Source organism: Canis lupus, chromosome 21 (genome assembly GCF_011100685.1).
Source record: "Canis lupus familiaris isolate Mischka breed German Shepherd chromosome 21, alternate assembly UU_Cfam_GSD_1.0, whole genome shotgun sequence".
Lineage (NCBI taxonomy): Eukaryota > Metazoa > Chordata > Mammalia > Carnivora > Canidae > Canis > Canis lupus.
In genome coordinates this window covers 5,098,092-5,120,082 of record NC_049242.1, presented here as the reverse complement: position 1 = coordinate 5,120,082, position 21,991 = coordinate 5,098,092, and the positions used below count along the sequence as shown (strand labels likewise).

General features: G+C 44.4%; 1 protein-coding gene and 1 long non-coding RNA gene across 3 annotated transcripts in view; one reads left to right on the top strand and one right to left on the bottom strand.

Moving 5' to 3' along the window:
• The window catches only part of MAML2 (mastermind like transcriptional coactivator 2), a 342,775-nt gene that overhangs the window by 125,630 nt on the left and 195,154 nt on the right, over positions 1-21,991 (bottom strand). The gene's annotated exons all lie outside the window — the stretch shown is intronic.
• Positions 1-21,991, top strand: part of LOC119864942 — a 41,785-nt gene that overhangs the window by 9,221 nt on the left and 10,573 nt on the right. Inside the window, exon 2 of the long non-coding RNA XR_005375426.1 lies at positions 11,537-11,651. This is a non-coding gene — a long non-coding RNA (uncharacterized LOC119864942). The remainder of the gene's footprint in view (positions 1-11,536; positions 11,652-21,991) is intronic.

The following is a 21,991-nucleotide window of genomic DNA, read 5'->3' as shown; positions in this document are numbered from 1 at the left end:
GCTACCTGGACAATCCCATATGTGACCTTAATTTAGCAAGTGATTAGACCCAATCCTGATGCTTTGAAATATCTTCAAATAAGCAAATAAGCAGAGGCTACCTGGACAAAGGCAGAGCTGTATCTCTTCATTGGCATTTGATGATGGTTGGAGGAAGATGCCCAACTACAGTGTGTGCTGAGGATGGAATGGGAGGTCACTGGAAAGGGAAACAAGGTGGGTAGGTCATTTTCCCTAAATGCTAAGGAGAGAGAAGTTAGCAGCCATGGGGAGTCACAAAGAAAGCTGCCTTATCATTTTTGGTGTCCTTTATAGCAGCAGGTACAATACTTTGTATTTTGTAGGTACACAGTTAAACACTTTTGAATGGATGATTCTATCACCTGGCCTTATTTTTTCATTTTATCTCATTCATTTCTTCCATATTTTCTTCTTTTCCTTATCCCAGTAAGGGATGCAGTGAGGCTGCAGTTCCTTCTTTAAATACTAAATGGAAGGCCTGGAGTCTGCCTGTTTCTTCTGAAGTGGTTAAATAAATTATGTGTAATAGGAACTCTGGTGAATTTTCACAGCCAGCCAAGACATGAGGGGAACCAGGCCATGAGAAACATAGGTGTCATTGAGAAAGCAGAGGCATTGCATCTGGGTATTCTTCTGGTTGAGTTTCACATCCAAATGAATATGGGTAGGTAGGAAAATCCCACTCCGGGAACAGAAAAACTCTCCCAAGAGAGATGTAAAAAAAAGAGATGGATAGCATTGGGTGGCTTGAAGGAAACTTCCAGCAGTGTAGATTTTCAGGAAGTCTAAGGATGGTAAAAGCCTATTTAAAATGTTATCCTGCTTGATCTTGATATCCGAAGATATTTCAAAGCATCAGGATTGGGTCTAATCACTTGTTAAATTAAGGTCACATATGGGATTGCTTTTGACCAGACAGTTTCATGCTACCGAATACAAAGGATCTAATGAAGTTTGATCTTTGGATGCCTATCATTATGTATTATCAAGCCTATCATTTTCTCCATCAAAGAAAATAGAGTCAGAAAATAGGAGGAGGAGGTAGAGGAGGAGGAGGAGGGCGAGAACAATCCAACAACCCTTGATCCCACAATGCATCAATTGAGGCCATTCTCCATTCTCTGTGTTCACCTAGCAAGCGCACATCATTTCATTTCTTGCTTTGGCTTCCCATATTTTTAAACTTTCAATATCATTTAGTAATGTTCTTTCTCCCTTCATGATATGTAGTGTCACAGGTGCCTTTTTCTTTCTTTTTATTACTTTTGGCAGTAGAAAAGGAGATTTTTTTTCTCTCTCTCCCATTGACCTTTACCTATCCCTAGCAAATTCATTGCTTTATGACAGGAGCTAACACGGTCATACGCAGATGCAATTTATCTTTGCACACAGTTGGTCTGCGTGCATGTGTCTGTGCGGGGGTGCTTCTCTTCCATTGTTTGACTCCTTTTAACTCCACTCAGATCTCTCTAATCACAGTTTGGAATTCACCTGAATTTCCCTGCTGGGAGAGCTGAAAAAGCTGACATCAAGTTGCAAAGACCACAGCTCTGAAAAGGAAATAGCACATCTTTATCAGTGGGATACATTAAAAGATATGAATGTGAGGTTTTTAAGTAAGCTGCTGCATACGCATAACCTCTAGGTGCTTGACAGTGACACTGTTCCACATGTTGGCCATCTCCTCCATAATTAAAGAAATGCTTTGTGAGAGAATAGAGCTATTTGATTTGCACACTGCAACATTATTCTGAGAATGCAGAGCCCACAGCTTGCTATGCCCAATCCAAAGCGTGGAAATCGTTCATACAGATCTTTTCATGAGGCTGAGAAAGGTTCTGGCATTCTAGCTTCATTCGTCTCTGAGGGAGGAAATTTAATTTCTCATAATTTCTTACATGTCCATTCTCAAGGTTAGTCTTTTTTATTCCTTAAAAAAAAGTTGCTATAGCAACAACGACCTGTCACAGGTACTTCTTGAGTACTTACAAATGCTACTTTTAACAAGAGATACCTGGGCACATGGAAGTCTAAAGAGAAACATCAGCATATCAGTTGGAAAAGATTAACTAAACGGTGTAAAGAAAAATTTTTTGAAATGGAAACAAAAGCACGGATACTTGCATCAGATGGGGCACTGTGTACGTATCATGGCTGTTTCTCTACAAAAACACAAAGCAAACAATTCCACGGTGATCAGGCTCAGCAGGGCCTTGAGTGGGGGTGATGAAGGAGGAGGGACTTGAGTGGGAGGGACTCATTCAGGACATTCCCAAAGAGGGCCTGAAGTTCTGGTTTCTGATATGAACTCAGTGGCCATGTTGTGTGACATGTGGCATGACCTGAAGCAATGTTTAACTCAAGAGGGTGGTCTTGGGCCTGCTGCTCTGCGTTCTGGGAGTGCTAGTAGGGATCTGTGTCTCTCCTGCGGACAGTTGGACCAAAAAGCTGAGCCACTGGGTATGCTCTCTGACCTACCTTAAATGTCACCAGTTGTATCTGTGCTGACATCATTACAGTCTATGAAGTGTTATCAGGATACAGAAGCCAGCTGCAGAACCAAAAGAAGACTTGTTTTGATACACTTCTCTCCCCTCTGTGATTCTCATCCCTAGGCAGGAGGGGAGGCCTCTGGTCTTTCCCCTCGTGCCCAACCTTCACTCCCTATGATCATGTGTTTGATATCTATGCATCAGCCAAAATAATAATAATAATCCTTCCATAATCTTCTTGGCTTGAAGGAATAACTGACAAGACATTCCAAGGCTTAACCTATTGCTTTCTGTGGAGTATGACACATACCTGGCCTCATGGAAAGTGTCCTCTGAAAAAGCCAGAAAAGCAGAAGCCAAGTGTGTGAAAGCCACCAGGGCAACTGCTGAGAAGAAATGTTCAGCATTTCCCTCTGATTTTCCTCTGTGGGTTTGTCAGCAAAGGATCTGCCCTCCGCACTGGGGGCCCACTCTATGTTTGAGTCATGGAAAATCGTAGAGCAATAGGCAAGAATGCAGAAATATGTTTGGCTTCATCTTTTATGAACAATCTGAATTCAGTTTGCATTTTGCTGGGCAAAAACAAGCATAGTTTTTCCAGAAGATAAATAAGAAGGAGGAAGAAAAAGAGGAAAATAGAACCCAACAGAAAAGTCTTTTAAAAGACAAAAAGAAAACCAGTCTCTAGTTTTTTTCCTTCTCAGTGACAACCAAGGGATACTCACATTTAATCATGCTGTTAAGAAGAAAATATGCCAAGCCAAAATTTATATGAGGAGAATTTCACTGTTCTGCATTGTTTTATTTCAGACTACTAGTTACTTTGAATCTGTATTTTCAAATTCTTTCTTCAAGTATCTATGCCCTTAGGCAGACAAATTAACTCATTTTATACTGAGAATCTCATTACATCAAGTACAAATCCTAAGCCTGATAAAATGATTTACCCCCTCAATTTAACTTTTATTTTAGTCTCCTACCAGCTTTCCTGAAGTGGGTTTGCTGCCAAGCTATAATACTATTTTAGACTGAGTCATCCAGGCACACTGAACAGCTTTTACTCTGCCTCTAATGTTTCCCCAGCCCCGGTGTTTGAATAAAGAGAAAGTGTTCTATGGGTTTGCACTTAAATGGTTACAAATGATAAAAGAAAAGAAAAAGTGGAGGCTTGGATCCAGGTGTTTGGCCCTGAGGGAACACAGACTCTCCTTTCTCCCCATCTCTCTGGCCCCTGAAAGGGAGATGTAGCACCACTCTACTGATGCACTGGAACCACTGAAAGCACACGAAGGCGGCTGTGTACCTAAGTACACAATGTTTCATTTACTCATGGGGAGAAAATATTTGTAGTCACTGATAGAAGGTGTAGTTAGAGACAACTCCTGGAAAAACTTAAAATAAAAATAAAAGATAGGGCCAAGTCTTGTTCTAGCAAGTTGACATAACAGCACCAGACTTGCAGGATTTTGAAAAAAAGAATTAAAAGAAATCATATCTTCAGAGGGAAACACAGCTCATTTCTTAATCACACATACTTTGTGACAGGGCAAAAGCTATTCCAGACTGAGCTACATACCATAACTCTTGGTGAGGCAACAGTTGTAGACATACCAGATTTTAACTTCTGTGAGTAGTCACCATTTTATTCTGAACTTCTCAACTCCTGTTCCTTTTTACCTCTTTCTCCTTCCCCACTCAGAACCTCAGTATCAAATGAAGGCATGCAAGCCAATCCCCAGTATCTCTAGTTTTGCATGTCCCTTCTCTGTGTTTGGCTTCTGTAGATTGTGATCTCATATACTCAAATCCTCCCTAGACTCCTATTGATTTTTATTGTTGACTATGTGCATGGGAAAACCCAAAATATTTTTGGAAATAAAGAAGTAGCATCTAAAGTTTCAGAGAGAGGCACCTGGGGGGGGGGGGGGGCTCAGTTGGTTAAGCATCTGCCTTCGGCTCAGGTCCTGATCCTGGGGTCCTGGGATGGAGCCCCACATTGTGTGCCCTGCTCAGCAAGGAATCTGCTTCTCCCTCTCCCTCTGCCTCTCCCCCTGGCTTGTGCTCTCTCACTCTCTCTTGCTCCATCCCTCCTCAAACAAATAAATACAATCTTTAAAAAAATAAAGTTTCAGAGAGACCCCCACCATGAAAGGGAAATGTAAATATTTGAAAGTTTGACTGTCTTGCTACTGAATGGACTTCTCCGAGAGCTAGTTAAATGGCAGACTGGAGGGCCCTACTTAGGTGTCCTTGGCAGCAGAGGGGTTCAGGCCCCATCTATGGAGCTACTGTGGCTAGGAGTCAGTATGGCTGGAATGTGGAATGAGCCAATAATTCCAATCCCAACAAGAAAAGAAGTAAATTGGACTGGGGAGGATGGAGACGGGAAGAGGTAAGCACCTGGGATTAAGAAGACAGTGACCAGGGGATCCCTGGGTGGCTCAGCGGTTTGGTGCCTGCCTTTGGCCCAGGGCGCGATCCTGGAGTCCCGGGATGGAGTCCCACGTCGGGCTCCCAGCATGGAGCCTGCTTCTCCCTCCTCCTGTGTCTCTGCCTCTCTCTCTCTCTCTATGTCTATCATAAATAAATGAATACATAAAACTTAAAAAAAAAAAAGAAGAAGAAGACAGTGACCAGGATCTCCAGTGAAGCAGAGACAGAGAATGTGGAGCATCATTAGAGACCCACGTTGTCAGAGTTGTGTTTCTGCTGAGGTTCTGAATCAGGAAAACCAGGGGCAGGAGAGGACATTTAGGTTCATATGCTGGCATCGGCCACGACTGGGAATTTCATAGAGAGAGAAGAGTAGTAAGGCAGAGAGGGGTATATGGAATGTTTCATGGTGTGAGGTGAAGTTTCTTTCCTTTTCTTTTTTTCTTTTTTTTTTTTTTTTTTTTTTTGTTATTTCACAAAACCTCCAAGTAGGCTCAGAAATTAAATTAATTAAGCTAATTAAGTTGGCCAATCTATGCCTCATCTGTAACCTCCTGTGGGGTGTGGTCAATACAATCATTGAGTCCCTATGTGTCAGGCTCTGTCCCACACATAGGAGATTTGGCTGTGAGCAAGCAGACAACATAGTCTCTTCCTTCAAAGACTCATTGTTGTCTAGTGGGAGAGACGTTGACACTGGGAGAGTAATTAGAAAAAGTCAGGAAGTAACAAATGCGCTGAAGAAATACGAAGCTGAGCAAGAGAAGAGGGTGTGTTATGTCAAACGGGATGGTCAGGGAAGACTGTTCTGAGGCCCCGATGGGAGCAGATGCCTGAATAAGAGGAGCGTGCCTCCAACCATTTCAATTCCCAGGGTCTCAAGTTGGGCCACTGAGAGGAAGGATGGACCAGATATTGAGACCTGAGCAGCATTTTTAGAAGCCCTGGAGAAACTGGCTTTGATGAATCCTCAGAGCTACCTCAGCAAACCATGCAAGTCAGACCTTGGGCCTGAGTGGTCTCCTGAAGGCTGATAAACTTTCCTTCCCACCCTGACAAGTCTGAGGCCAGGAAGCCAGGTGCCCACTGGGATTCCAATACAGCAACACAGGCAACAGAGAGGCACCACGCTCCCATAAAGAACATATGCTTTTTCAGTTGGAGAGGGCAGTGCCTCTTCGTCTCCCTTTACACTGCTGTTTAAAGCCTGCATAACACACTTCCACCTGCCATTCTACAGGCTTTTTATTCCTCGTCAGATGCTCACTGAATTATAGGGCCCACTGGATGGGTTCCTAAAGGGGACTCGAGGAACTACATCTTCACCCTCTGGGATGATAGGCCTGAGATGACAAAGATGCTGCTCAGATATTCCAACCTGAGCTGCAGAAGGGACACGTTGTGACCCTGAGGATTCTGATTCAGTTGGCCTCCCCAGATGGCCATGGGACCCAAACAGAGTCAGCCTGTAGCATAATGTACCTTTCCTGTGTTCATGTTGTACCCTCATCTGACATCATGGCAAGTGGGAGGGCCTGGCTTATGTATATGATTTAGAGACAGGTTTTGTGCTCAACTGTTAGGCTTTCTGGTGTTCAGCCACTGGGGCATATGGAACCAAGCTCTCATAATCTTTGCAGGATTAGGAGGATGAAGGTGGGAAAATGAAATAGGTTTCCAAAGTGTTTTTACCAAGCAAGTGATTCTTCTAGCTTGGACGTGCACTCCTATGTGGAAAACAGTGCTGATTCACATGTGTGGCAAAGAGGATGAGGATTTCAATTCTCAGTTTTTCAAGGGATCGCTAAGTAAGGGATCTGTTGAGTACCTCCTGAATGCAAGGTATTACGGTCACCATAAGAAAGATGCAGAGAAAAAAATATAATGCTGAGCACATTAAAATAGCAATAACAAAACCAGAGCTAAGTTACATTTTCTTTTTCCTTTTTTTAAAAAAGATTGTATTTATTTGATAAGGAGAGTAAGCAAGTGAAAAAGAAACAGAGCACAAGAAGAGGGAGAAGCAGCCTCCCCACTAAGCAGGAAGCCTGACATGGGACTTGATCTCAGGACCCTGGGACTATAACCAGAGCCAAAGACAGGCACTTAACCAACTGAGCCACCCAGGCACCCCATTGCATTTTCTCTTTAACAAACAAAGGCAAAGATGTCAGTAAGCAGTTAAGTAAGAGTTAATAAGAGGTAATAATAAATGGTGAATTGAACTGACCATCATGTCATCACTTGAGGTATCTGAATGAACTGGATTGACCCAGAAGGTCGAAGCCCGCCCTCTTTTTATGGGACTAAACAGAGACGATTTAAGATGAATGGGATTTTGCTAAGTGGAGATGTGAGAGGATGACATTCCAAGGGAAGTGAATCTGATGAGCAAATGTGGGGAGGTCAACACAATCTATGAAAGCTGCTAAGGCACGGGCACAGGACTAGCCTTGCTGTTCCATAATTGGATTGCCTTCAGAGAGTGACATGGCCTCGGACTCCTTGATGTTCTCAGTACCTGTCACACTACAGAAGCATTCTCGCACAGAGAGGGAGTTGTGGACTACTGTCCCGAGAATGAAATGGGCAAATAAGCAATCCTAAACATTTCCCCCACCACTGCCTTGACCATACATCATCTTCTGCTTACATCAGACTAGAAGAGTTTCAGCACAATGATGCTATGTAATCTGCCAAAAGCCCACCACACCCCAATGAGTAAATACTTAAAAATCCTATTTAACTGACCATGAATAAACTTGTGGAATCAGGGAACAACAGGAGGTATAACAAGTCTGGAAAGGACCTGAGAAATAATTTGGTCCAAGGCCCTGCCTTTTAATAAACAGGGAGCACCAAACCATCCCAGAGAGACTTCTCTTTTTAAATAGACACAGATCAAAGACTTCCACAACCTCCCTCATTCTGGCAAGAAAGAAATTTGATGGCTAAGGAAATGTCCTCTGTTTAACTTGACCAACATCTGTTAAAGCCACAATCATAAGTCACTGGCCCGGGCCACAGCAGACACAAAGTTGAGTTGTGTGCGATTCCTGTATTCAGGGAGTTAGTGTTCTGGCAGAAGAGGCAAGCGTATGCACGATTAACTTGAACTCAAGCCCACCAGGGGTAAGGGATCGGGAGAGTATGCTAAGCTCCAGGCTCTGAGAGGACAAAGTCCTTTTCAACTTTAAACTCCCTAGAGCCCAGGACAGTGCTTGGCATATAGGAACTCCTCAAAAAACGTTGGTTAAGCTGAGGAGACATACAAAAGACTAAAAAGAAATAAGAGGGAAAGATGGACTTACAGCAATGGCTCTGGAGCCAACTTCCTGGTCTGATTGAAATCTTACAGGGTGGCAAGAAACAAAGTGAGTCAAGAAGTGAGCAGGAAAAGCTGCCTCTTTCTTGCCCTTTAGTGGAATGTGTATGTCTGAGGAGTATCCTCATCATGATATTCCTGCATAATCAAAAAGAACAAAAAAATTCCCTTTTTGATTTGTTTCCTCCAATGCAAATGCATCCTCCTCCTTCAATTCTTCCTCATTGTTTCATTCCGTGTCTCTGCTTTTTCTCTGATCCCATGGATGCTCCGTATTAAAACAATTAGAAAACTTCTCATAACTCTGTTGACTCTTACAACTTGTAAAAATACTTCCAGTGGCTGTTAGGATATTTGACTTTTATGATAGCCCTAGGAGGTGGGTGAAGAAAGTAATAGTATTGTATCAGAAAGAGGAAGGAAGGTGTGACATTGTGGCAGACAGAACAATGTACCCCCTCCCCAATGTCTATGTCCTAATTGGTAGGACCTTTGACTATATTACCTTGTATGGTGAAAGGATCTTGAGATGTGGAGAGTATCCTGGATTATCCAGGTGGACTTGGTGTATCACAGTGGTCCATATAAGGGAAAATGGGAGAATCAGAGTGACGTGTGAAGATGCGACCCAGCTGGCTTTGAAGATGGAAGAGAGCCATGAGCTGAGAAGTGCTGGCAGCCTATAGAGGCTGGGAAGACCCAGGAACGGATGCTACCCTAGAACCTTCAGAAAGAACGCAGCCCTGCCAACACACTGATTTTGCCCATTGAGACCCATGTTGGACTTCTGATCTCCAGAACTGCAGTGTAATCAATCTGAGTTTTACATTTTTGGCCATCAACCTGTGGCAATGTGTCACGGCAGCGATAGGAAAAATAACATAGACGTAGTTTGATACCTCGCTGAAGTTCTCAGCAGAGCATACAATTATCAGAGCTGCATCTGGAACCCAGGCTTTATCAGCACCTAGCTCTGTCTTTTTTGGAGCTACCACATTTTCCTCTAATTACCCTTTTCTACCCAACCCCCCACTCTCTTCTTGATCCTGGCGCTTTGTTTCTTTTGGATCACTTATTGCAATTCATAATGATTTTCTTTTCTTGAGAAGTAGTTTCTGTATGTCCTCTCCCACCAGAATGCAAGCCCCATGAGAGGCCCTAAGTCTGTTCATCACTGAGTGCCTCATGCCTTCAGTAGACCCTGGCAAACAGTAAGTGGTCATTAATTATGTAGGGGAAAGGCATGCCCCCAAGCTACGGGAGGACAGCAACTGAACAGATGCACAGAAGCTGAGATGGTGGCCAGGGTCTGTTGCACTTGAAAGGTCAAGAGTGACCTGTGTGTGCTGGCTTCTCTATGAGGGAGATGAAAGTTATGTCATCAGTGGTGGTCCCAGATGGCCCACGTCGAGGCCCGCTCCACGAGCTCGGGCCTGAAGCCAGAAGCCCTCTTTTGGGTAGATCACACACTGGCCCTCCTCTTCAAAAAGCCTGCTTCCCAGTCCCTTACACATTTCGTTTCTACTCTGTGTCTAATTGTCTAATTGCTTTGGGATAATTATACCATTAACTCTTTGAAATGAATTAAAAAAAAACAAATCACACTTACGTAGGACTGGGGAGCCAGATGCCCAGGTGAGCAATTTTCAGCTACTTACATCTTCTCCTTCCTCTTCTTGCCTTTGTCCTCATTCTTTTCCTCCCTCTGACCTTCTGCATTAGAATCTCAGCTAAGTGTGGCCTAAGCATGCATACTTTTACAAGGGTCCTTAGGTGATTATGATGATCAGTGAGGTTTGGAAACCACTAACCTAGAGGATCAGGATCCTCAGAGACTAGAGGAGAAACCGAAGAATAAAGTGAAACAAATTACAAAGACCCCCGCGTTTGCTTAGTTCTTTCTTGCAAATTGCTCAAGGGATAGTGCCTTGCTTTCCTCAGTAATTCCAGGGCAAGTGCTGTGATTTTGAATCTATAAAATGGAAAAATGGTGCAAACAGAAGTCCCCGAGGCAACTAGCCAGATTCACCACTAATGAATATGCACTCATCTAAAGAAGGCCAGAGACAGAAGGGGGTGAAGGACAATTTGGATGCTAATCCAGGTCTCAGGCCCATTTCTGGAAGGAGAGAGAGGGCAAGAAGTATTGAAGCTATCTCTTTCACTCTGGTCCCAACAGAGCCCCCACTTCTGCACACCAGCCAGCCTGCAGAGAATGCAAATCCTCTCCTCCGCCCCAGGATGGCCTGGCTTCCTAGGAGGCTCCTGGATCATGATAAAATTGCCTCCATGGCAAATGGAAGCCAGGGCTCTCAGGTCCTGTGAGAAATAAGCAGACTCCTAGAGCTATCAGGAATATTCGTGACAGTGTATTTCCATCGATACGGAGAAGATGGTCAATACTTGTTCAATTATGAATTGAACTGCCTGCTCTGGGGGAGGCCATTAGTGCACATGGGCATGATGCCCCACTGCCAGGAAGGCAAGCCTTGTGTTCATGTAGCGTGTTACTAGCTGATGGCCAAAAGCAGTTAGCAGACACGTCCTTTGGTGCAGTGTGCATAAGCCCTCCATAAACAGGTTCTAAAGAAACATCGTATTATTTTTCACTTTACTTCGAATCTAAATTTCAGCTTCCCAAACCATTTCCTGTTAATCATAATGAACTCATCCGGCATTAACATAGAGTTGTGATTAATGGGCTAGTTCCCTGGTGGCCTTTCAATATCACAGCATGAGGCAGTCTTTCTGGCAACGTTAAGAACAGAGGAGAGGGACGCCTGGGTGGCTGAGTGGTTGAGCATCTGCATTCCGCTCAAGTCATGATCCCAGGGGTCCCCGGATCGAGTCCCGCATCGGGGTCCTCACAGGGAGCCTGCTTCTCCCTCTCCCTGTGTCTCTACCTTTCTCTGTGTATCTCTCATGAATAAATAAATCTTAAAAAAAAAAAAAAAGAACAGAGGAGAGAAGATTGTAAAAGAAGAGGTGGGAAACCAAGCCACTCTTAATTCTGTGCCTGTCCCGTATTCCTGTCTGCAGTGATTTTAACTGCTCTGATAGCTGACCTGGTAGTGGTACCCTGGGGCGACAGCACGGACAACCAAACATTTCTCCAGACGTGTACATACAGCCATCTTCCGCCTCCTGACTTGCAGATAATCTCTCTGGATTTCTAATGCAAGATCCTCTACTGGAGGGGAGAAATCCTATGGGTCTTTTATTTTTCCCCCTCGGAGCTCTCAAAACTCACCTGCTTTCTCCCCAGGTCACAGAAAGTCGTCAAGTCTACTTAAGAGCCCCACTGAGTATGGGTCTATGGAGCAGCCATGGATGGAGGGAAAGAAAATCAGGCAAAGGGGAGTGTCACGTAATTAACAAAGGTAGGATCCAGCAAATCTTTCAGGCAGGTGTGTGTGTGTGTGTGTGTGTGTGTGTGTGTGTGTATGGTTTTTGTTTTTCCAGAGAAAATATAAGTCAGTCATAAGAAATTCTATCTCCTTGGCTGCAGTAAACCATCACACCTGTAGGCTTTTACTTCTCACAGCAGACCCTGTAAAACTCAAGGCAGCAAATTGGAATTCTGTGTGGTTTAGAGGGAATGCAACCACAGATTCCAGCCAGGAGGGAAAAGATCAATTATCCCATTCTTTACATGCCTGGTCTCGTACCCAGAAAGCCCCGTGTAGGTGAAACGTGAGCCACAATCACGGCCAGGGCAGGAGAAACATAAACACAAATGCACATTATGCACAGCGGATGCCCTTTGTGGTGTTGGAGCTGGAACAGCGGGTCTAATATCCATTGCCTGATGGGCAGGATGAGCAAGAATTTCTGACAGATGCCATTCCCTTCCAGGGACCTGAGCTGACCCATGTATGGGCTTAACCCATCTGTTCAAACCCATTCATTGCTGGGGGTCCAGGCTTTTACTCCAGGATACATTTATGCATTGGATAACCAAGGAGGTGTCAGAGTCTGAGATGGGGAGATGCCCATCTCTGTCTCTCGCAGGATCTATAACTGCCCTCACTGTTCTATTTTTTCTCTCGACCCCTCCATGCCACTGACTGCAGTTGTTAGTAGCTCCTGAGTGGGCCCCTGAAGCCAGGAACCGCCAGATCTCTGAAAAGTGTCACCAGCATTCACCTGGGCGAGGTGTGGCCGAGAGATGTTTAAAATCTTTTTTTCCTGGTAATCACACATGTGCCCATTGCTACAGTTAGCTGAGTTCCTCCAGGTCAGGGAGCTTGTCTGATTGGTCCCTGTGTCCCAGCACTTCACATCATGTCTGGCACCTAGTAAGAGCTCAATAATGCCTGTTGACTAAAGAGGCTGGCAATCTGCCATTTGCCCTGGACATGTTTAATAGTCCACATGCAACTGGTTTTGTGGTCACATGCAGTGCCCCTCAAACGTGCTAGGAGACTTCTGTCCTCTGGAGGGGAGACAGATTCAGATATGACATTTTTAGGTTCAGCTCTAAGACAAACCTTGCAAGAGTCATTCAGGGTCTGTGTGGGATCACCAGGTGCTGGGGTGGCAAATAGGGGGAGAAGAAGCCGTTGTGGCCTTTACGCAGAGGAGGACCATCTAAGCCGAGGGACCGTGTGCAAAGAGAAGAAGGGAGGCAGAAAGACACAGGCTTCACAGGCAGGGATTAGGAGTCACCATAGGAAACAACAGGGCATAGAAAGGACTGTCCCAGCTCTGTTGGGCCACTGGTTCCCTCCTGCTTCCCCTGAGGCCCTGCTTGTACCAGGATTCCAGAGGGCATTCGTCCCTCCTCCCACACCCAATAGTCCTGTGCTCGGTGTATGCCTGCGTGGAGGCCTGGCCCTGCCCTTAGCACTCACAGTGAGGCTGGAAGGGCGGCATGCAAGCTGATTAGGACACCAAGAGCTCCACGAGTTGCCTCAGATGGGGTCTGGCAGGAGGACCACCTGAGGAGGAGAAAGGACGGAGTCTAAATCCTGGCTTTATTACACCCTCTTAGCAAATCAACCCCAGGTTCCCCATCTGTAAAACGTCCATCACAGCACCTGCTCTGCCGAGCACACATGGTTAAGGACATTTAAAAGGCTAAAATGCTGTAGGCGCCAGGTCTTCTCATCATCACAATGATTTTGTCTATTCTAAGTCAAACACGTGTGTGAATGAGAGCAAGGGGGAAGGAGGGGGAATCAGAGAGGGAAGAGGCTGCGCACGCGTACATGTGCATACATTTAGTGAAAGGACCTGAGGGGTGGGGGGAAGGAGGGGGGGTTGCAGGACTTAGAAGAGTAAATGTGAAACCAGAAAACAAACACTAAACCTTCCATGGTTTGCTAAAAGCAGCTGCTGTGTGTGAAGCTCAGATGTAGCTTTCTAAAGATACTCTCGATCCTGGGCTTCTTTTCCTTCCTTGTTTCCTCTTCTGCCACCCCTGGCCAAGAATTTGGATCCATGATTACGTATCACAGGAGCCCCATTTTATTATTCAACGATTGCCTCTTGATAAAGCATTATCTGCCTGTGGCCATTAAGCCACCACTTAGGAAGAAGAAATGTCATTGCTGGCTTTTCCTAAGGGGGTTAATGAGCTGCCCTTGGATGACCTGGAAAGTTCATTATTTATCCAGATTCCTTGGGGAGCGGGGGGGGGGGGGGGGAGGACAGGGAAGCGAATAAACAGAGAGGAGAGATAGACACTGAACAGGGACTGTTTATGGCTCTTGGAGCAGCAGCACATTGCCTTATACAGGATGACCTTTAGGCTGTGAGGCCCCTGAGTCACAAGGCACAGACACGGTGCAGAAATACTTCTGTTGTCCAAGTCTTGGGCTCTGGGGAGTTGATGGAAGAAGAGGCAGGACAGGTAGGAAGGCCGCTTCTAACATGATGGGCAGCTGCAGGTGGTGGCAGGTTCCAACCCCAACTGGGCCAATGCCCATTTCCTGCAAGAAAGCTCTCACCTCTGCATGTCCGGTCTCCCTGGGCTCCAGGCTGTGCACAGGGGAGGCCCCAGCAGGTTCCCCAGGACACATGCTGCCTTGGCACACACATTTTGAAATCCTAAATGAATCAGTACTATCTGTCTATTCTCTGTGTCATGAACAGTTTGTGTTATTTATGACCTCCAGCAGCCCTTGACATGTTACTAATGGTGAAGTGAGAGGCAATGAGTAAAGGTCCTTCAGCGAGAGAAGCATAAAATGAGGCCCTTAATCATCTCCTCCTTCCTTTCCTTGTCATATTCCAGATTGGCTTTTTTCTTATACTCTATGAGGCCAGGCAATGATGGGAGGCAGGCCATGAGGCTGAAGAGAAAAATAAGGGATTGAGGTGTTTTTTTTAAAAGGATGATTACCTGCTAGGAAGCAAGGGGCATAGGTTCTAGTTTGGCTGTGCTGGTGCACAGAGGCCCACGGCCATCTCCAGCCTACAGAGACTTCTAGCTCATGTGCAGAGATGGGGCTCAGACTTCAGGTAGAGCCCTTCACGGGACACCAGGAAAAGCCTTCCTTCAGAGAGGAATGTTTCTACTGAGAGATGGACTTGTGAGCCCTACAGGAGCATCTGTGGGGGCCAGGCTCTTATGTAGGGAGGTCCGAGGGGCCCAGCACGTGAGCCCTGGTCAGCGGCAACCTAGAGGCTAGGTGAATTGATTAACTGTGTGGGAATAGAGGTAAAATGTTATGAGAGAAGTGAAACCAGCTAAAAGGAGCAGGAGAGAAAGCAAGTACCGTGTCAGGGTTTTGGGCCGAGAAGTTATTTTAGACTGAAAATTAGAGAAGGCATCTGACAGTTATATTGTGCTTGAGTTACACCCTGGAGACTGGGAAGCACTTGGAAAGTGTGGAGAAGAATATATAATCCCTGCAGGGATACAATATAAACCTAATTTACACATTCACTCATTCATTCATTCATTCGGCAGATACTAACCAAGTGGCCCTTGTGCACTGGCCCCCCACGTGAGGCCCTGAAGATGGCACAACACAGACCCAGTCCCTATCCCTATGGCCCTCACAGCCTCACCCCCACAGAAGTCAGCTCACAGCCAATGCTGCAACAGAGGCATAAACCCCATGTACCTGGAAGACAGGGCAAGGACCTAATTCTGATGAGGGTGATTAGGAAGAGCTTCCCAGAGGCCAATCCCATTTGGGCTGAGCCAGAAGGATTCCAGTCTGGGGGACCAAGAGATCAGCTCAAGGTAAGGATGGGCACAAGTGACTCACAGAGGAATGAGGATGCCGGGAATATGTGAGAATCAGTAAAACCAGGTTATGGGGTATATGGTCCCTGTGCTAGGGCACCAGGTAGGCAGAGGGCAGACCATGCCTTGCATGCCACGTGGACATTGTATTGTGGGGCAATGGGGAGCCACCGAGCAGGTGGCTGAGCCTGACGATGGTGTGCATGGGTAAGGACACAGGGAAGTGAATGGTGGCCAGGGGCGGAAAGGGCTTGAGGAGGAAGGTCAGTGCAGTGATTTCAAACCCGGTTCCTATGTGCCGCCAGAGAGCAAGCAGCCTCCTCATCTCTCTCTCTTTTTTTAAAGATTTTATTCATCCATTCATGAAAGACAGAGAGAGGGAAGAGAGAGGCAGAGACACAGGCAGAGAAGCAGGCTCCATGCAGGGAGCCCGACGCGGAACTCAATCCCAGGTCCCCAGGATCACACCCCAGGCCAAAGGCAGGCGCTAAACCGCTGAGCCACCTGGGATGCGGGCTGCCTGCCTCCTAATCTCTTGCTGACTCTCAGCGTCCATGGGCAAATTAGGGAAGCCACACCCACTGTTTCCTGAAACCTTTTTTTTTTTTAGTCTTTACTTTGTTGTTTTTTTTAAATAATAAATTTATTTTTTATTGGTGTTCAATTTACCAACATACAGAATAACACCCAATGCTCATCCCATCAAGTGTCCCCCTCAGTGCCTGTCACCCACTCACCCCCACCCCCCCGCCCTCCTCCCCTTCCACCACCCCTAGTTCGTTTCCCAGGGTTAGGAGTCTACGTCTGTCTCCCTTTCTGATATTTCCCACACATTTCTTCTCCCTTCCCTTCTATTCCCTTTCACTATTATTTATATTCCCCACATGAATGAGAACATACACTGTTTGTCCTTCTCCGATTGACTCATTTCACTCAGCATAATACCCTCCAGTTCCATCCACGTTGAAGCAAATGGTGGGTATTTGTCGTGTCTAATGGCCGAGGAATATTCCATTGTATACATAGACCACATCTTCTTTATCCATTCATCTTTCGATGGACACCGAGGCTCCTCCCACAGTTTGGCTGTTGAAACCTTTTTTAAGGCTCACTTGAATGGAATAGAATACAGGTGTGCAGAATTACCTGCGCAGTTACATGTGCTTTCTCTTCATCTGTTTCTTTTTTTAAATTATTTATTTATTTATTCATGAGAGATACAGAGAGAGAGAGAGAGTCAGAGACACAGGCAAAGGGAGAAGCAGGCTCCACGCAGGGAGCCCAACGTGGGACTGACTCAATCCCAGGTCTCCAGGATCACACCCTGGGCTAAAGTTGGCGCTAAACCGCTGAGCCACCTGAGCTACCCCTCTTCATCTGTTTAAAGTGGATGGGTTAGGGGTGCCCGGTGGCTCAGTCGGTTAAGCATCTGCCTTTGGCTCATGTGGTGATCCTGGGGTCCTGGGATTGAGCCTCACGTCTTGCCCCTTAGTGGGGAGCCTGCTTCTTCCTCTGCCTCTCCCACTGTCTGCTGCTCCCCCTGCTTGTGCTCTCTCCCTCTCCCTCTCTTTGTCAAATAAAATCTTTAAAAAAAGAAATAAAGTAGATGGGTTCTTTGTTGAACAACACACAGGGAAATCATGCTAATGGGCTGGCCAATAATGTTAAGACTACAGCTCTCCCTGCTTGGTGCCATTTCAATTATTGCTCAGTTAAGAGAAAGCCTTTTCTCTGGGTTGAATGGTCCACTATTATTGGATTACTTATTAAAGAGGACTGATAGGTTGAAGCTGTTTTCACTTAGGATTTGTATGACATGTTCATAACTGAAATGGAGAGTTGCCATAGTTACCTGTGTGAGCTGTTAAACAGAGCACAATCTCTGCTAAAATCTCTCCATCAAGGTCAACTAGACATTTTCAATCAGCACCAAATAATTTGCTGCCTAATGAAAGTTAATGAAATTATTAGAAGAGCAGAAGAAATTGAAAATAAAGTTAATATAGATGTATTTTATATTTAAATGTATTTTAGGGAACAGCCACTTCTGTGGGGTTCTTACCAGCTGGAAATTCTGCAATATAACTGGACATCTGGAGGGAAGTTTAGAGTAAAAACACATTTGGATTTTGGCACAGGTTACTGCCTTCGAATCCAGCCCATCATTAACAGCTTCTGTACAGTATTGTTCTTCCTCTAGGGGCTATAAAAATGAACCAAACCTTTATTCAACCTAAACTTCCTTCCTTGGTCAGCTATTCCTGCTGATTTCCCCTCCCAGTGACCCTTATTGTTTCCACTGGAAACGTCAGAATGGTGGAGGAGGACAAGCTGCCTGCTTTAGAAGCAGGGTGTTCTCTTCTCATAGGCCAAGAAGAAGAAAAGTGACATCATTACATGAAATAACCTCCCGTGCTTCTCAAATTGTCATGCCACACGAGTCACCTGGAGCTCTTGCTGGCCTGCAGATTCTATTCAGCAGCGGGGAGATGGGCCCGAGATTCTGGGTTTCTAGAGAGCTCCCAGGTCCAACCAGGGCTGCCGGTCCGCACATCACATCTTGAGTAGTAAGATCCTAGTTTGCTTCATCATTTTTTTTTTTTTTTGAATCACCATATACATCAACTCTGAAGTGCTTCTGCACCATCTTCTTGCTTGACAGGCAAAAGATCGGTCTTGCTCACACAGGCTTGAGAGTGGGCGGATGCTAAGATTTTATGCAGCTTCCTTCCCATTCATCAGGCACATCGGCCTGCTGCTCCTAGCCTCCTCCAATACCTTTTGTAGGATTGTGGTTTCAAGTGACAATTCCCACAAGGCAAACAACAGAAGACAAATAATAAACAAGTAAATAACTCAGATGTGGAGTTCATGAAATGTCTTCATCCCAGGGCAAAATAGCATTAGACTCATCTTTATTTACTCTTTAAGAATGAATGAAGCACAAATCAAAACCAAATCAGTCAGCTCAGGGAAAACCAGAATTCCACTGGTTTGAGTAGGTATGAGGTCTGAAATTGTTATTTATGTAAAACATGGGGCCTCCTTCTCAAATGGTGCCAGCTGACATTTTACATTATGGTGTATTTTTTTTTTTAAGACTTTATTTGAGAGAGAGAAGCAGACTCCCACTGAGCAGGAAGTCCAATGTGGAGTTCCATCCCAGGACCCTGGGATCATGACCTGAGCTGAAGGCAGATGCTTAACCAACTGAGCCACCCAGGCACCTCTTTAGTGTATTTTTTATTTTTTAGGACAATCCATTGCTGGGAATTTTTTTTCTTTTTTGGTGGGGTGAAGTGCTATACATTATTTAGATTAACTATCTACATGGTACAAATACACAGTATTTAATTCAAGACTTACCAATTGTTATACGTGGAGAAAGGGAATGTAAGGAAACCACTATGTGAGAACTATAGATTTACATTACTCTCTACCAGCCTGTAAAATGGAACACAACCCCCACCTCACACACTGAGTTGATTCAATTCCCACTTACCCTTTCCAAAAAAACATTCTTGAAATGAGTAAAGAGGAGTCTCTTCATTCTAGACCAGTGGTTCTCAAACTTTAGAGTACATCAAAATCACCCACAGGGCTTTTTAAGCAGGGTGCTGGGCCCCAGCCCAGAGTTTCTGATTTAGTGTCTAGGGTGAGGCCTGGGCACTGGCCTTTCTAACAAGTTTTTTGGTGATGCTGATGCTGGCCCACACAATGAGAACCACTGTTCTAGATCATTATTCTCATCCTTTGTTGTGCATTAGAATCATCTAGGGGAACTTTTGAAAATCCTCACAGGTGTGTTGCCATCCAGATAAACTACACTAAGATTCCTGGGGGTGGGACCCAGCTATTAGTAATTTTTAAAGTTCCCCAGATGGTTTTAATGATTAGCCAAGGCTAAGAACTACTGAGTGTAATAGATGTTATCTTCTTAGATAACATCGCCACTGAAGAGTATGAAGCGATTATCTCAAGCTCATAATATCCCAGATAATTTATAATGATTCCAAGAGCATAAGTGAGCAAGATAATGGGCAGATCAAATGTCCTATGGTTATAGGAGACATAAGCTTGTGGAATATTGCAATTTTGGACTATCTGGACTCCAAATAGGAGGATGGCTGCCAATTCTCCCGTGTAGGGATTATTGTGCAGAAGGCTAAGCCCAAGGAGCCACCTACATCATTAAGCCACAGACCCCTTTTTAAAGAGGACTTCCAATAGAATGTCATTTTTCTCTAGTGAAATCATAACTTGGTTCAGAAACCCAAGAGGGATATGCAACACTTTTTTCTTCTTCCTCACTCAACAGCTTTCTCTACTTCATGCCTCATCACAATCTTGCATTTGGCCAGAAGTTAGAGAGGGGAAAGTAAGAGGATTCCAAAATGCTCTAAGTTTGCCAAGCCATGATATGTACCATAGCTTGCTGTTTTAATCTTGGAGAAAGAGTCCAATCCAGGGACATGAAAAATGAAGTAAGATCTCTAACTTGGATTTCAGTTGCGTTTAAGGATAATTTGCTGAGGTTAGAACATCTGCCATCCCTCCATTCAAAGCTTGAGATTCCTCTACAAGGGGAAAAAAATCTTAAGGTTCTTTAAAATATAGTTCTTTAAAATATACTTCCTTGTGACTTTTATCCACTATCTTACACCAATCATCAGGATCACTCAAACAAGGCTACTCTCTTTTTGATGTTAGAAATATTTAGTAGGGGTCCCAGGGTGGCTCAGTTGGTTAAGCATCTGCCCTTGGCTCAGGTCAGGATCCCAGGAACCTGGAATTAAGTCCTACATTGGGCTCCTTGCTCAGCGGGCAATCTGCTTCTCCCTCTCCCACTCCCCCTGCTTGTACTCTCTCTCTCTCTCTGTCAAATAAATAAATAAAATCTTTTTAAAAAATAAATATGTATTAAATACCTACTATAATAGGTATGGAATAGATACAAAGTTAGAACAGTCTCTTTAATTAGGAATAGAGAAACAAAAACAGATTCCATAACAGGGGTAAAGATACATGAAAATAGGAGTGAGCAGAACTACCAGAAAGACTTAGAACTACTTCAGAATAAACAGCATCCAAGATGCGTCTTGGAGAATGGTAAAATTTCAGCAGAGTAGAGATGAAAAGGTATTCCTAGGACATGCCTGGAAAAGAGACCAGCATAAGTAAAGGCAAAGGCAAAGAATGATAAAAGGTTCCCTCTGTCTAGAAGTCCTAACAATTATAAATATATATACACCTAAAAAACAGACTCAAGATAGACAATAGAAAAACCAACAGTAGGGTGAAACAGACAACCCAATGACAATAGTTTGAAACTTCATTACCCCACTTTTAATGATGGATAGAATAAACAGATGACCAACCAGAGAGCAGCATACTTGAATAAAACTGGCAACCAACCAAACTGAATTGATGTATGCACAACACCCCGCACAACAGCAGAACACATCTTCTTCTCAAGTGTACATGGAACACTCTCCAAGATAAACTATGCATTTATGATTGCATTTATATGAAATCCTCAGAATAAGCAAATTCACCGAACGAGAAAGTAGATTAGTAATTGCAAGAATCCAAAGAAAGGGGACATGGGAAGTGCCTCCTACAGGGCATGGGGTTTCAAATACTCTGGAATTAGATGGCGGTGATAGTGGCACCATTTTTAAAATATACTAAAAACCAACCAATTGTACACTTTAAGGTTAAAGTTTCCTGGTAGGCAAGAATCACATATCTGGCAAAGGAATGGAATGTGTAGTTAATAGCACTCACACATACATATTTTTCTCTCAGTCATGTCATTTATAGAAAATGAGCTCCAAAAAGTTAGCTTCTGAGCAGGAAATTAGGTAAAAAATGAATATACAGAATGGGGTCAGGCATTTGTAATAGTAACTTACCTATTCATTCATTTCTTCTATAGCTATTTATTGAGAATCTATCGTGTGACCGAATTTCTGCAAGGTGCCAGGGATTCAGAGGTGAGCAAGATGGACAGTAGTTTGCCAGAGTCTATGTCCCTAGTGACTCTACTTCAGCATCAACCACATTTCAATTTAGAGATCAGGTATAAGCAGGAGAGCACAGTCACTTTTGTACATATAAAGCTACTGCCTAGTTATTTGATTTTACCTGCTTCGAAGAGACAACACATGAATGACGGTCAGCATGACAACAACAAAAAAGGGGGCTCTCAAAGAATAGTGACCTGTTACTGTGTCCCAGCACTGTCCATAGATAGTTGCTACCCCCACACTGCACACAAAAACCTATAGGAGAGATGGAGATGGCATACTTTTAGCTTTCCGACAAGAGACACGGCAATGTTTCTACCAAATACCTTGGTTCAGATTCCTTATGACAAGCAACTTAGCTTGTAATTTGTCTCCCTACGTGTAGGAAAGGATAAATTCATCAGTGCATTTGGGTATTCTGGCCTGCTAAATGTGACCGTTCTCACTGTAAAGTTCCAAACTGGTATTTGGGTTTATACATCAGTCTCTTCTG